At 41.1% G+C, this 12,363-nt stretch overlaps 1 non-coding gene across 1 annotated transcript; it reads right to left on the bottom strand.

Annotated features, from left to right (window-relative positions):
- Nucleotides 1-11,977: 11,977 nt before the first annotated feature.
- LOC129403876 (U6 spliceosomal RNA) lies at nucleotides 11,978-12,081 on the bottom strand. The gene has a single exon (XR_008629531.1). It is a non-coding gene; the product is annotated as a U6 spliceosomal RNA (small nuclear RNA).
- Between the last annotated feature and the right edge of the window lie 282 nt (nucleotides 12,082-12,363).

Genomic DNA, 12,363 nt, shown 5'->3' with positions numbered 1-12,363 from the left:
ATCAGTAAAAGTAGCTTTATTTTTCAATTACCTAGGACAAAACCTGCACTACCCTTGACTATCCTGATTTTCTAACATATGTAAATAATGCATCTGCATATCCTCTTGTCTCTGCATTAAGCTATACTCTGGAGAGCTCCTATCCAGAATATGCTTGCTTCTCAAACACAGCTCTATCATCTCTTAGCTGGATTACTGCAATTACGTGCTGTGTCTAAGCTGCTCATTTTCTCCCAATACCCATATTGTCTCATCTATACTCATTAGGTACTTATCTGCCAAAAGAATACTTCTCTAACTTTTTTTTTTAGCAGATTGGTATAACCAACAGGGATGTAAGCAGAAATGTTCATGGAAGTCCTGGGAATCTTCCTTAAAAAACAGGTATAAAGTACCCATTGTAATTTATCTTCGCATTTTCCTCCATCCTGCTTCCTGCACCACAAATGATCCCTTAGTCCACAGAGAGGTGCCTATCTATTTATTCTTCTCAACCTCTTTGTACCATGGATGAGTATTTAAAGCAAGTTTTAGTCAGAAGATTTTTGAATCCCTGAAGTCCTGGTACACACATCTGCCATTTACTTCTAATTCAGACCTCTGGATTTATGAGTGAGAAGGAAATCAGCTGCTATTTTAGCCACATAACTTGAGTAACTGCCACTAGTGAACTTCATCTAAGACAGTACAAATCCTGGTGTTTTTCCATGTATGTTCTTGTGCTTTATAAACCATTCTCCTCATAGCATCAGTTAGGGTAATGCCTCTTAAAAGCCTACAAGGAAAGCCCTCCAATGCCTTTTCATGCTTCTCCTATGAGAATTATATCACGGTTTTTCCTGGGCCTACCTGCACCTCCTCCTTCCCACTTGCTCCTCCTCTACCTCATTCCTTACACCCTCCCCCCTCTCAGACACAGTGATCACCTCTGACTCCGTGGCTGCAGGACTTTACTCGTCTTTGCTCTGCTGGAAGACATTCATATACACCTTTAATCTTGTGGCTCATTCACTCCTTCCACAGGGAAGAGACTCAGATGTAATGATTGGCATCTTATCAAACTCTGTGTTAACCGTCATCACTAGGACATTTCCCATGAAGATTGGGCTTGTCGATTTCCTCGGACAGTGAAACCAACCAATCTGCTATTGCTCACAAGAAACAAGGGCTTGGGTCTGCGATGGAGCAAAGGGAGAAAGCTTTAAAGAAGCTGTACTTCGTTTTAGTTCTCTGTAGAAGACTAATGTGGAAAGAAGTAGTTTTAGTTCTTTTCCCAGGTAATTTCCATTAATAATTTGTCTCCACTAGTTAGCATGAAAACTAGATGTGCTTATTTTGTCTAACCTGCTACATAAACATGGCTTCCATCACCCAGTTAGTCATCTCTTCAAATAAACTATCTAACTTTGCTCCCACTTCCTGGAATTAAGTGGGAGAAGCACCTGTCCCCAACAGGTGGGGACAAGGAGAAGCAACCTGTCCCTCACAGTCCCCCCAACTCCCCACCATCACATAGCCCAGCTTTACTAACTCTTCATTTTGTCTGGTTCTTTGAAGCATACATAAGCAAATCACTTGTATCACTTGTCATCCCGTTGCTCATCGACTTGCTCAAGCAGGGGCCAGTAATGTCTCCGTTCGTCCCTGTCACGTGCTAGTGTAACCCAATGGTATCTGCAGGCTCCAGGAACACAAAGAGCCTCAAACCGTTCATTCAGGGTCCTGACGAAGAAGTCTGACCATCTCGTAGGTGGGTGGCCATGCGGTCTTTTGATGTCCCGAGGAATCCAGTCGGTAACAACTCTAGTCCAGTGGTCATCTCCAAATCATATTACATGTTAGGCCCATCTGATTTTTGATGCCTTGGCAAACAAGACAGCGTCCCTGATTTTTGATTGTCGACAGAGGTTGGAACTCCGGATTCCTTCTTTCACTTGAGTAAAACGTGATATTCCAAGCATAGTTCTTTCAATGTCTCTTTGGGAGACCTGAATAGTGTTTTCATCCTGTTTTCGTAGGGCCAAGGTCTCTGAGGTATATGTTAGTGCAACATTAGCAAGTAACAATTTTTATTTGTTATTTTAGTTATTCCAAATTCATAATGGAAAATTAAAAGAGAAGGAAGTTTCTGGAGAGCCAATAAAGTGACTCTGAGAGTAAAATTCCTGTTTTTCCATATCCTAAATTTTTATACCTGAAGTTCTTAGGGTTGAACTCTAACTACTGGATTATTTTACTAAGCCATATAGTTCATCGCTGGAGAGTTATTTGATTTGGTTCAAAACCCAAGTTTGTTTTCCTTATAAAAATCAGTATAAGCCAACAAGATCTTGAATTTGTACAGGGATTTTTGCAAGCAGGTTTACACAAATTAAAAAGATGCAATTAGATTACTCAGGAAAGGATCTAGACCTCTGCCAAGCAATGACTATTTTTGGTTTTGTTTTGTTTTGGGGTCCACATTCAACAGTGCTCAGGGCTTACTCCTGGCTTTGTGCTCAGGGATTAGCATCAGGGATCAAACCCCAGTCACCCATGTGCAAAGCTAGCTTCCTACCCTGTGTACTATTGTTTTGGCCCCTGCTAATCAATTATTTTAAGCAACCAAAAGGTGTATTCTGTTGTGGAACCTGCAAAGGCTAAATTTATAAGTCATTAAAGACACAAACTCAAACAATTTCTACTGAGTGCAAGGAAATTTAATATATTTCAAGATAAATAACTTGTAAAAGATTTATGTTGAACTCCAGTAGTACTCATTAAAATAGTTCTATTGAATTTTTATTAAAGAATTGTTTGGTGTTTCCATGTTAACCAGAGGAGGGGGTTGTTCCCAAGCATTTGAGAATTATTCCTGATAATATTCATCTAACTGACCTACTGGTTCAATGCAAGAGACCAATGACATGGTGCTGCTAAGACCCTGAAATGACAAGGACCATCAGGACCACCCCACTGGTGTTTGAGGATCTCCAGATTTATACCTAGCAAAGCTCAGGAGTCTACGTGGTTCTGGGAATCAAACCTGGATCATTCCCGAGGATGCAAAAGAGCACAGTAGAAATGACATCTATACCTATATATTCATTGCAGCACAGTTCACAATAGCCAAAATATGGAAACAGCCCGAGTGCCCTAAAACAGATGATTAGTTAAAGAAACTTTGGTACATCTACACAATGGAATACTATGCACCTGTTAGGAGAGATGAAGTCATGTTTTCACTCGGGGGTCCCCAGAGGAGGGTAGGTGAGAACCCTCCCCATCCCAAGGGACCCAGCCCTGGCAGCTGACCTTCACTACCCAACCACCACCACACTCCAGGCCACTTTCTCGATGCTCCAGCCTAGCCTCATGCATGAATGAAGTCCCACAGAACTCAGATAATGCGGAACTTTGTGACCTTAGTCTCTGGATTCAACAAGACCCAAAAGCAGAAATTCTCTGCCTGCTATCCCCCAATCTCCAGTGACCCAGGGATCACACCCATAAGTCACACACTACAGGCACCAGATAATCCCCTGATTAGCCACCCTCCAGATCTCAAGGGCTGCTCCTCCCAGACGGGAGTATAAAATGAGGCCCCCGTAGCCATGACACCAGACTCCATACCAGGATGTTTTCACTTGGGGTGCCCCAGAGGAAGGTGGATGAGAACCTTCCCCATCCCAAGGGACCCAGCCCCTGGCAGCCGACCTCCACTACCCAACTGCCACCACACTCCAGGCCCCTTTGACGCTTCCTACCCATTTTCCATAATTACTACACCATATTTGATGGAGTTCAGACAACAAATCATAGAGAGTAATATACATACACATATTACTCTCTATTTGTGTGTGTGTATATATATATATATATATATATATGTACACACACACACACACACACACACACACACACTCAGAGGGCCCAGCAAGTTACTGAGAGTATCCCGCCGTCATGGGCAGAGTCTGGCAAACTACCCGTAGGGTATTCAATATGCCAAAAACAGTAATAATAGGTCTCATTCCCCTGACCCTGAAAGAGCCTCCAATCATTTAGAAAGATGAGTAAGGAGAGGCTGCTAAAATCTCAGGGCTGGGAGGAATAGAGACATGACTGGTGCCCGCTCGAGTAAATCAACGAACAACAGGATGACAGTGATACAGTGATACACAGTGATCCTCCAGGGTGTGGGGCAGAGAGAGACTCACTGTTCCCAGAACCAGAAGTCCTTTCATTTTTCCCACTAGTTACTCCATCCATCTAGTCATGTAGCATCTTGCTAATTCTTCACCCTTATGAAGTCAACACTTCTTGGTTCCTAAAATTGTGCTGTAGTGGCAAACACCTAAACACATACGAAGTGGCTGAAGCTAGCACCTTGGTGAAAAATCACAAAACAGAATCACCTCTCACCTTGTCAGGAACCTTCAATAAGACTTTTCTGGGTCATAGCCCATAAAATACAAAAAGATGCAATGGCCCGAACCAGACTAACCCAGGAAGCATAGAAGAACCAAGATGGGTGCCAGAGGTTGAGAAGAGAAAGGAGGTGATGTCCCAGAGGCAGGACTAGATTGCAAAGCCAGCCAAGTGACCCTAGATTACATTATGACTTCCATGCCCCTGGGTACTTTTATCTTCATTTAACAGTATTAAATTTTTTATTTTACAACTAAATTGGCATAAAGATAAATATGATCTAAGATAAACTCATTAATTTTTAGAAATTTATTCTGGCTATAATCGTTTTTTGTTCTTCTGGTTTTAAAAGAGAGTGAATATGTGGAATATAAAGTAACAGAATGGAAAACTAACACCCAAGAGTAGAGATAAGGACCAGGAGGTTTACCCCACAGCTTGGAAACTGGCCTCACAAGCTGGGGGAAAAGGTAGCTGAGATAGAGAAGGAAACACCAAGTAGAGGATGTTGGGAGGACCCATTTGGGCTGAAAGATATGTGCCAAAAGTAGACTATAGTCTGAACAGAATAGCCACTCAATAGCTCTATTGCAAACTACAACACCCAAAAAAAGAAAGAACAAAATGGAATGCCCTGCGGCTGAGGCAGGGAGGGGTGGTGGGGGATGGGGTGGGGTGGTGGGAAGGATACTGGGAACATTGGTGGAGGAGAATGGGCACTGGTGGAGGGATAGCTAAAGGATCACTGTATGACTGAAATGCAAACACGAAAGTTCATAAGTTTGTAACTGTACCATATGGTGATTCACTAATAAATTTTTTAATTAAAATAAAATGAAAATAAAATACAAATTTAGAAAAATGGCTTTATGAAGTCCTAAAAAAACTTAGGGGTTGAAGACCCTGTGCTTCCTGTGTCTATCAGCCTAAAGTTGGTTCTTTGAAGTTTGCTCTTCTTTGTGCATAAATATCTTCCTGTGTCTACATTCATCCTGCCCACAAAACCCATGGGACATCACAGCTAACTATGGTATGAAGAAGGAAGAACCTCCATAGGAAGATTTCCTTTCTGCCCATTCTTCTGGGAGGTTTCAGCTACCACTTCCCCAATTAAACTGCTCCTGCTGAGGTTATTAGGGACCTCAAGGACACTGATATTTATGTGCAGTTGTCAATCCTTATACTTTAGGCCTTCCTAAGCATTTAACATCATGTTTCAGGTATGTGCCACATTTTGGAGGCTTTCCTTACCGATTAAACAGACAAAACATCTGCTATTACTCAGCTTTAAGTCTAGTAGAGAATACAAAGAAATTAACAGCAGGTACAATGTTTGGGGATACAAGAGCTCCTAACTTGAACATGAGAAGTTAGGAAAGTCTTTCTGAAACAGGTAACACCTCCCATAAGATGAGAGAAATAAATAGAAGTTCACCAGTTAAGGAGAGAGAAGAGCATTGTTTGCAGAAAGAATGAGTACACACACTCTAATGATAAGAGGACCAAATGTATACAGTAATAAAAACTGATTCCATATGGCTGAAGGCCTGAGCATGTGCTGTGGTGAGGACTTTGCACTGGAGGTGTCATGGGAATATAGATACACCCTGGACATGGTGCAGGTTACACTACAGGCCACCTCAATAATAAAGCAAATGTCATGGTACAGTGAGTTAAATTTAGGTTTTGGTTTTCTGGTGAAAATTAAAAAGTCATGTCTATACTCTATGGCAGTTTATTAAAAGTGCAATAGTTTTGTATACAAAAGGCATACCTTAATTTAAAATGACTTGATTACTAATGAATACTATGCATAATCTGAGCCTTTAGGAAGTTGTAATCTTTTATTTTTTTGCTGGTGGAGAGATTTATTAATAAATTACCCAGTATTTGGACTAAAGATACAACACAGTGGGACAGGATCTTGCTTTGAACATGGCTGACCTGGGTTTGATCCCTGAGTCCCCTGTGCACTGCCAGCAGTGAATCCTGAGTATAGACCCAGGAATAATCCCTGAGCATCACTAGGTATGGCCTAAAAAGCAAAATAAATAAATCATTAAATAACACAGTATCTATGAAATCAAATAAAGAAAAACCGATAAAATAAGATATGATTGTACAGATATTTTAGAAAGATAGAGAAGGAATTTAAGTGGTTATGATATTGGGGGTGGAGAGAGTCAGCATGAGACTGTGGATGGGAAGTAAGGCAGCAGATAAAGGAGAGAAATGGATTAAGTAGATATTAATAGACAGATTAAATCAATGGCATCAAGCATCAAAGGGACTTGGTGATCAACTAGACTGTGGAATGCAGAGAAAGACTAGTTTGTGTCCAGTAAGGGAAAATGGGGGCTAGGGGGACTGGTAAAAGGTTGGAATCAACAACAAGTGTGGGGGGGGCAGAGGGTAGGTAAGATAGAGAAGGGAACAGTATGACAATAATAGCTGGTAATGACCACGTTGAACAATAACTGTTAAGAGTAGGTAAAGGAATATTCCTGATAACATTTCAATATCTGTATTGCAAACTGCAATGCCAGAGAGAGAGTGTGAGAGAGAGAGAGAGAGAGAGAGAGAGAGAGAGAGAGAGAGAGAGAGAGAGATACCTAAAACACCTGCCATACAGGTTGGGGGATCAGGAACTAGGGACACTGGTGCTGGGAAATGTACAGTGGTGGAGGGATGGGTGCTGGAACACTATATGACTCAAACCTAATCTTGAATAGCTTTATAAGGGCCTATCTCACAGTGATTCAATTAAAAAAAAATTTAAAGACTAGTATGTGTCAGGGTTATTAGTAGAAAACCTAAAGCCTTTTTGTGTTAATTAAAAAGGTATTTATTACAAGATATTGGAAAGCAACACAATTTTAAGAAAGGTGAGAAACTGAGTTTGGAGAACTTCTGGTCAGTAATAAAGTAGCCTACTGCCCAGTTCTACCAAGGACTGTTAGAGTAATCACTGTGCTGGGCAAACTGTCTCTTGGGACAATAGGAGTAGACAATCAAGTTAGCTCAGTGAGCCCAGAAGAATTGGACATGACATCTCCATATTTGCAACTGTCCTTGCTCCTTTCTCTCACCAAATTCAGACTATACTGTTCACATTTGCTCCCTGGTCTTATGATGCAATATATATTTGACTTGGGTCACATTTGAACAGGCTGCAAGAGAGCTTGAGCAATGTGATAGACTCTTACCTTTTTCACAGATAATCCACAGAAGAACTGGACTGAGCAATAAGAGTGAGCCCTTTCTTTGATCAGGCACAGTTGGTATCTCTGCAGCATTCTTTCATCTGAACAACCTAGGGAATGTTGGTGCTAAGCCAGGACATTAGGAGCAAGAGCCTCTAGACACTGCCCTGCAAGCAGGAAGCAGAACTGAGGCCCTACTTTTACATTAAGTGGGCAAGCTAAAAAGCTTGTGAGTCCGGATGATCTGGGAAAGTACAGCATGCTCTCATACGCCACCTGGTCATACAAAGCAGTACAGTACAAAGCAATACAAAGTACATTATCTTGGCAGTACAAAGCAGCAGCTTCCGCCTCCCTTACTCATCCTTTATCTGCTTTGACCTTCAACTATCAGTATGCGCCTTCTCTTTGCCCTGTGTGTAACCAACCACAGGAATGTGGGGAGCATGGACTGTAGAGCCTACGTGTTGAGCTCCATATCTTCCTCTGACGTTTTAATCGTTACAAAATAGCTTTGACAACATAGATTTGACAAAACAATGTATAGCCTGATGTTCTTTTGACAAATGCTTATCCTATAACTGCTTTTACTCTCGTTAGTGAGTCTTTCTCTGTACTGAAGTCATTAGGGTGTAACTGATAAAAAATAGAATAAAAGGAGGCCTCTGGCAGATGCTCTTCGCCTCGAGCCAGAACGACGCCTTGGCCCTCCGTGCTTTCTACATTCCTCTCGTGTGTTTTGTCTCTGAGTCTCTGAGACTGACTGATAAATCACTTCACACTACAGGGAAGACATTAGAATGTCTTTTAGAGAAGCAGACCAGAGGTTTAAAAAAAAAAAAACCTATCAGGTCAACAGAGGAACAAGCTTTATACGAGGTCTCATTGACTCCAGAGAAGGATCCCATTGTTCAAGCATATTCTAATTTGAGGCTCCTCTCTGTCCTCTGCTTCTCAAGAAAACAATTGTTCTGTCTTGAACATGGTTGACCTGGGTTGTCCCAAATCTCCATGATTTCAGGCAGAGAGTAGGCTGAATTGAATGTCCTTATTCTGAGCTTCCCTGATGTCCTGAAAGATATATACATATACTTCTTGTCATTAGTTAGACTTAAGTCTAACTGACAACAATCTTCATCCTACCCACCAAATCTGCCCTATATGTTTTTGTATTGATCATTAAAGTGTCTCCCTTCACAAAGCTGAGAAATGGTGTGATGCTCCCCTGTGAGCAGCATCGAGTTGTGACAACACACTTCCCATTGGGTCTTCTGAGGTCTTTATTCAGGTTGGCCCAACTTTTTTGTAAGTTAGTCTTTGTTCCATCCTTGCCCTCAGTCCCATGAATCCCATCTCTGACTCAGACATCTCAAGATGTTAAGATTGAGTCTGTACAAACCCATTCCCCAATTTTAAGCCAATTACCTAATATAAACCACACTAACTTGCCAATTCCCATTTGCCATCTTCATGACTCCATTTTTCTCTTTTATGAAATTAAATGGTATAAGTGGAACAGATGATCCCTTTATTACAGAATGAAATCAGAGATCCCTCCCCCACTTGTTTTTACTTTTGACTTTTGGCTTAATAGAATTAGCTATAAGAATTTTTTTAATTGAATTCCTAGTTATCAAGATTTGCTCTTTTGCAATCAATACTGCTTCTCCAGATCCTCCATATTGGGAGTTTATACAAGAAACACCAAGAACATCCCTCTTCACCATATACCTGATGCCTGTCGACCTAACCCACTTTTCATTCTTTCACTTCCTCACCTGTGCAATGGCTTCCCAGCATCTGTCAGCATAAGTTGTAAGTTATGTGAAGTAAAGTTCTCTTAGAGTTCTGACCTTAGGTAATAAGAACAGACAAATGATGCTTCTCCCCAGTCTGGATTCAAAAAGAGGTTGGCTTTGTTATGGAAAATGTTCCCAACAAGCACCCAGACTTGCCTGGCTGATTTAAGAGAGCTCACTCTTTTCTTTTCTTTTTTTTTTTTTTTTCATTTTGGGTCACACCTGGCGATGCACAGGGGATACTCCTGGCTTTGCACTCAGGAATTACTCCTGGCGGTGCTCAGGGGACCATATGGGATGCTCGGATTCGAACCCGGGTCGGTCGCATGCAAGGCAAACACCCTACCCGCTATGCTATTGCTCCAGCCCCCTCTTTTTTTTTAAATTTTTTAAATTATTGAATCACTGTGAGATAGTTACAAGCTTTCATGTTTGGGTTACAATCTCACAATGATCAAACACCCATCCCTCCACCAGTGCACATTCCCCACCATCAATGTCCCCGGTATACCCCCCTTTCCCACCCTCTCCCTGCCTCCATGACAGACAATATCCCCCATACTCTCTCTCTACTTTTGGGCATTATAATTTGCAACACAGACACTGAGAGGTCATCATGTTTGGTCCATTAACTACTTTCGGCATGCATCTCCCATCCCAACTGGTTCCACTTGCTCTTTTCTTTAGGTCACCAGCTTCTCGCCATCTCTGAACTATCTCTAGATGGGAATCTTGGGATTTTATCATTTTATAAATTTATAATTTTATAATTCCAGGGTAATAAGACATAGTCTTTCACAGGAACTACTTTCACGTTCACTCATTTTCAAATGAGTGCCTAAAAGCAAACTGCCACTCAGTAAAATCAGAGTTCACATGAAGTCTACCCCTGAGACAATAATTTTAAGAAACAAGAAGACATGAGTCAAAATCCAAAACAGGAAGAAATAAACATGATGCTGGTGGGCCCCTGGGTGACTTATGGGAAGTGGAAGAGGGCTGGTCCTTACTTCAGTCTTTGTCTCTGGCACAGGCGTCCAGCATCCTCCGATTTTGCTGCCAGGTGAAGATCTTATCAGGCCTGAATGCCTGTACTCACAGGGTGGGATTTTTGCAGCCTGGGGGCTAATGGTTTTATTACTTCCCAGGAATTCCATTGGGGGATAGGGGCTTTCCCTATCTACCTGCCTGATTCTTTCCCTATTATTAGTTGCAATTATTTAAACAGCTAGTATTTTCTAAGGGCTTATTGTTTGTCAGGCTGAGCTAAGAACTTCATGTTGTTCTATTTAGTTTACAGAACAACTCTTACAGTAAAATACTATTATTATCCTAATTTTATGGAAAAGAGAACTATGGCTTAGAAAGGTTAAAATCTTTCACCATATAACTTAGCTACCATATTAGGGGATCAACTGTTGGGTCCATGCTTATATTATATATTGTAGCTTGAAAGAATTATTTACCCAATAAGTATCCTTTCCATATAAACCCAGATCTCTGAGTTCCGAAGCGTAGCTAAAATCTTGCTGGAAAAAAAAAAAAAGAACTCAATGTGTTAAAGAGTTATAAACATGAAGATTTTGAAGCAAACACACCAAAAGTGACATCTTAAAAAATATATTTAATGGACAATTAAATTTTATTGCCAGGGTGCCCTTCCCTGTCTAGCTTCAACATATATCTCCTTGGACATCTCAAAGGGCACTTTTACATATCTAAAGCAAAGGAGCAATGTTAAATAATAGTATTCCCTTAGACTGACCACAGAACTGAGAGGTCACAGTGCTGGGGAGTGGACTGGAAGGGTTCAGTGTTGGGAGGGATGTTAGAACTTTGAGAGTGAACATGGTAACATTTTACCCACACAGTATATCAAAAATATAGTCTTGTAATTCAATATTACCTTGTAATTCAATATTACCTCATGTTTTACTTTTTTTAAAAAAGATGATGCTAATCTCATGCCACTTGGCTGATACTTGGTGTTATGAGAACGATGTCATCAGAGAAGCAGAGGTGGTATAGCTGCCAACTGTCTATCTTCACTCCCATTCCTTCACCTTTCCAGTCATCACATGATATTCTCAGGGGTGGCACTGAAGAGTTTCGGTGAAATGGTGTCACCCTGCTGAACCCCTCTCTTTACATCGATGATCACTTCCTTGTAGAATGGTGAGATCCTGGTGGTGAATCCGTAATACAGCTCACAGAGGATCCTGATGTACTGAGTTTGAATGCTCTCTTTGGCAAGGGCTTCGATGACCACTTCAGTCTCAACAGAATCAAAGGCCTTCTTTAAATCAATGAACGTTAGACAGAGAAACATCTTGAACTCTTGTGAAATTTCAATGAGCTTGGTCACCATGTGGATATGGTCGATCGTGCTGAATCCTTTTCGGAACCTGGCTTGCTTGCATGGTTGTCCTTCGTCTAGTGCCATAATGGAAGACAAAATAATCATTTGGTGCTTACATGATGATAAAAATTTACTTTACAAACTTCGTTAAACTGTCCTCTCTCAGGCTGCCTTGCTTATGGAATAATAAGATACCAAGAGTCACTTTTTAAAATATTGAAAGCTCCTTGAATCTGCATGGCGTTCTTGCCCAGGGGCCATGCTAATCTCTGTATTATTCTAATTTTAGTATACATTCTGCAAACACCAACATAGGGTATCACATTTCTTAGAAATTATAAATCACTAGTTTAAAATTAAAGTAATTACCAAGATACATTTGTAGCTTAAATAAAAGTAGGACGTATTAAAATATTAGTGGGAATTAGGGTAAAATATTACCCTCTGCTGAGATGTAACCCTGCACGTGTGCAGCCTCTCCGCTGCTGCACGACCCCCGGAGGCCAGCTAAACTACTTTGGGCACCAGCAGCTTCTTGCAGAAATGTCTCTAGACTGTGAACTGAGCCCCGGTTGCTATCTTATGACGACAACAA

This window comes from Sorex araneus, chromosome 3 (genome assembly GCF_027595985.1).
Source record: "Sorex araneus isolate mSorAra2 chromosome 3, mSorAra2.pri, whole genome shotgun sequence".
NCBI classification, from domain to species: Eukaryota; Metazoa; Chordata; class Mammalia; order Eulipotyphla; family Soricidae; genus Sorex; species Sorex araneus.
The sequence above is the reverse complement of the archived record's forward strand: the minus strand, read 5'-3'. Positions and strand labels throughout refer to the sequence as shown.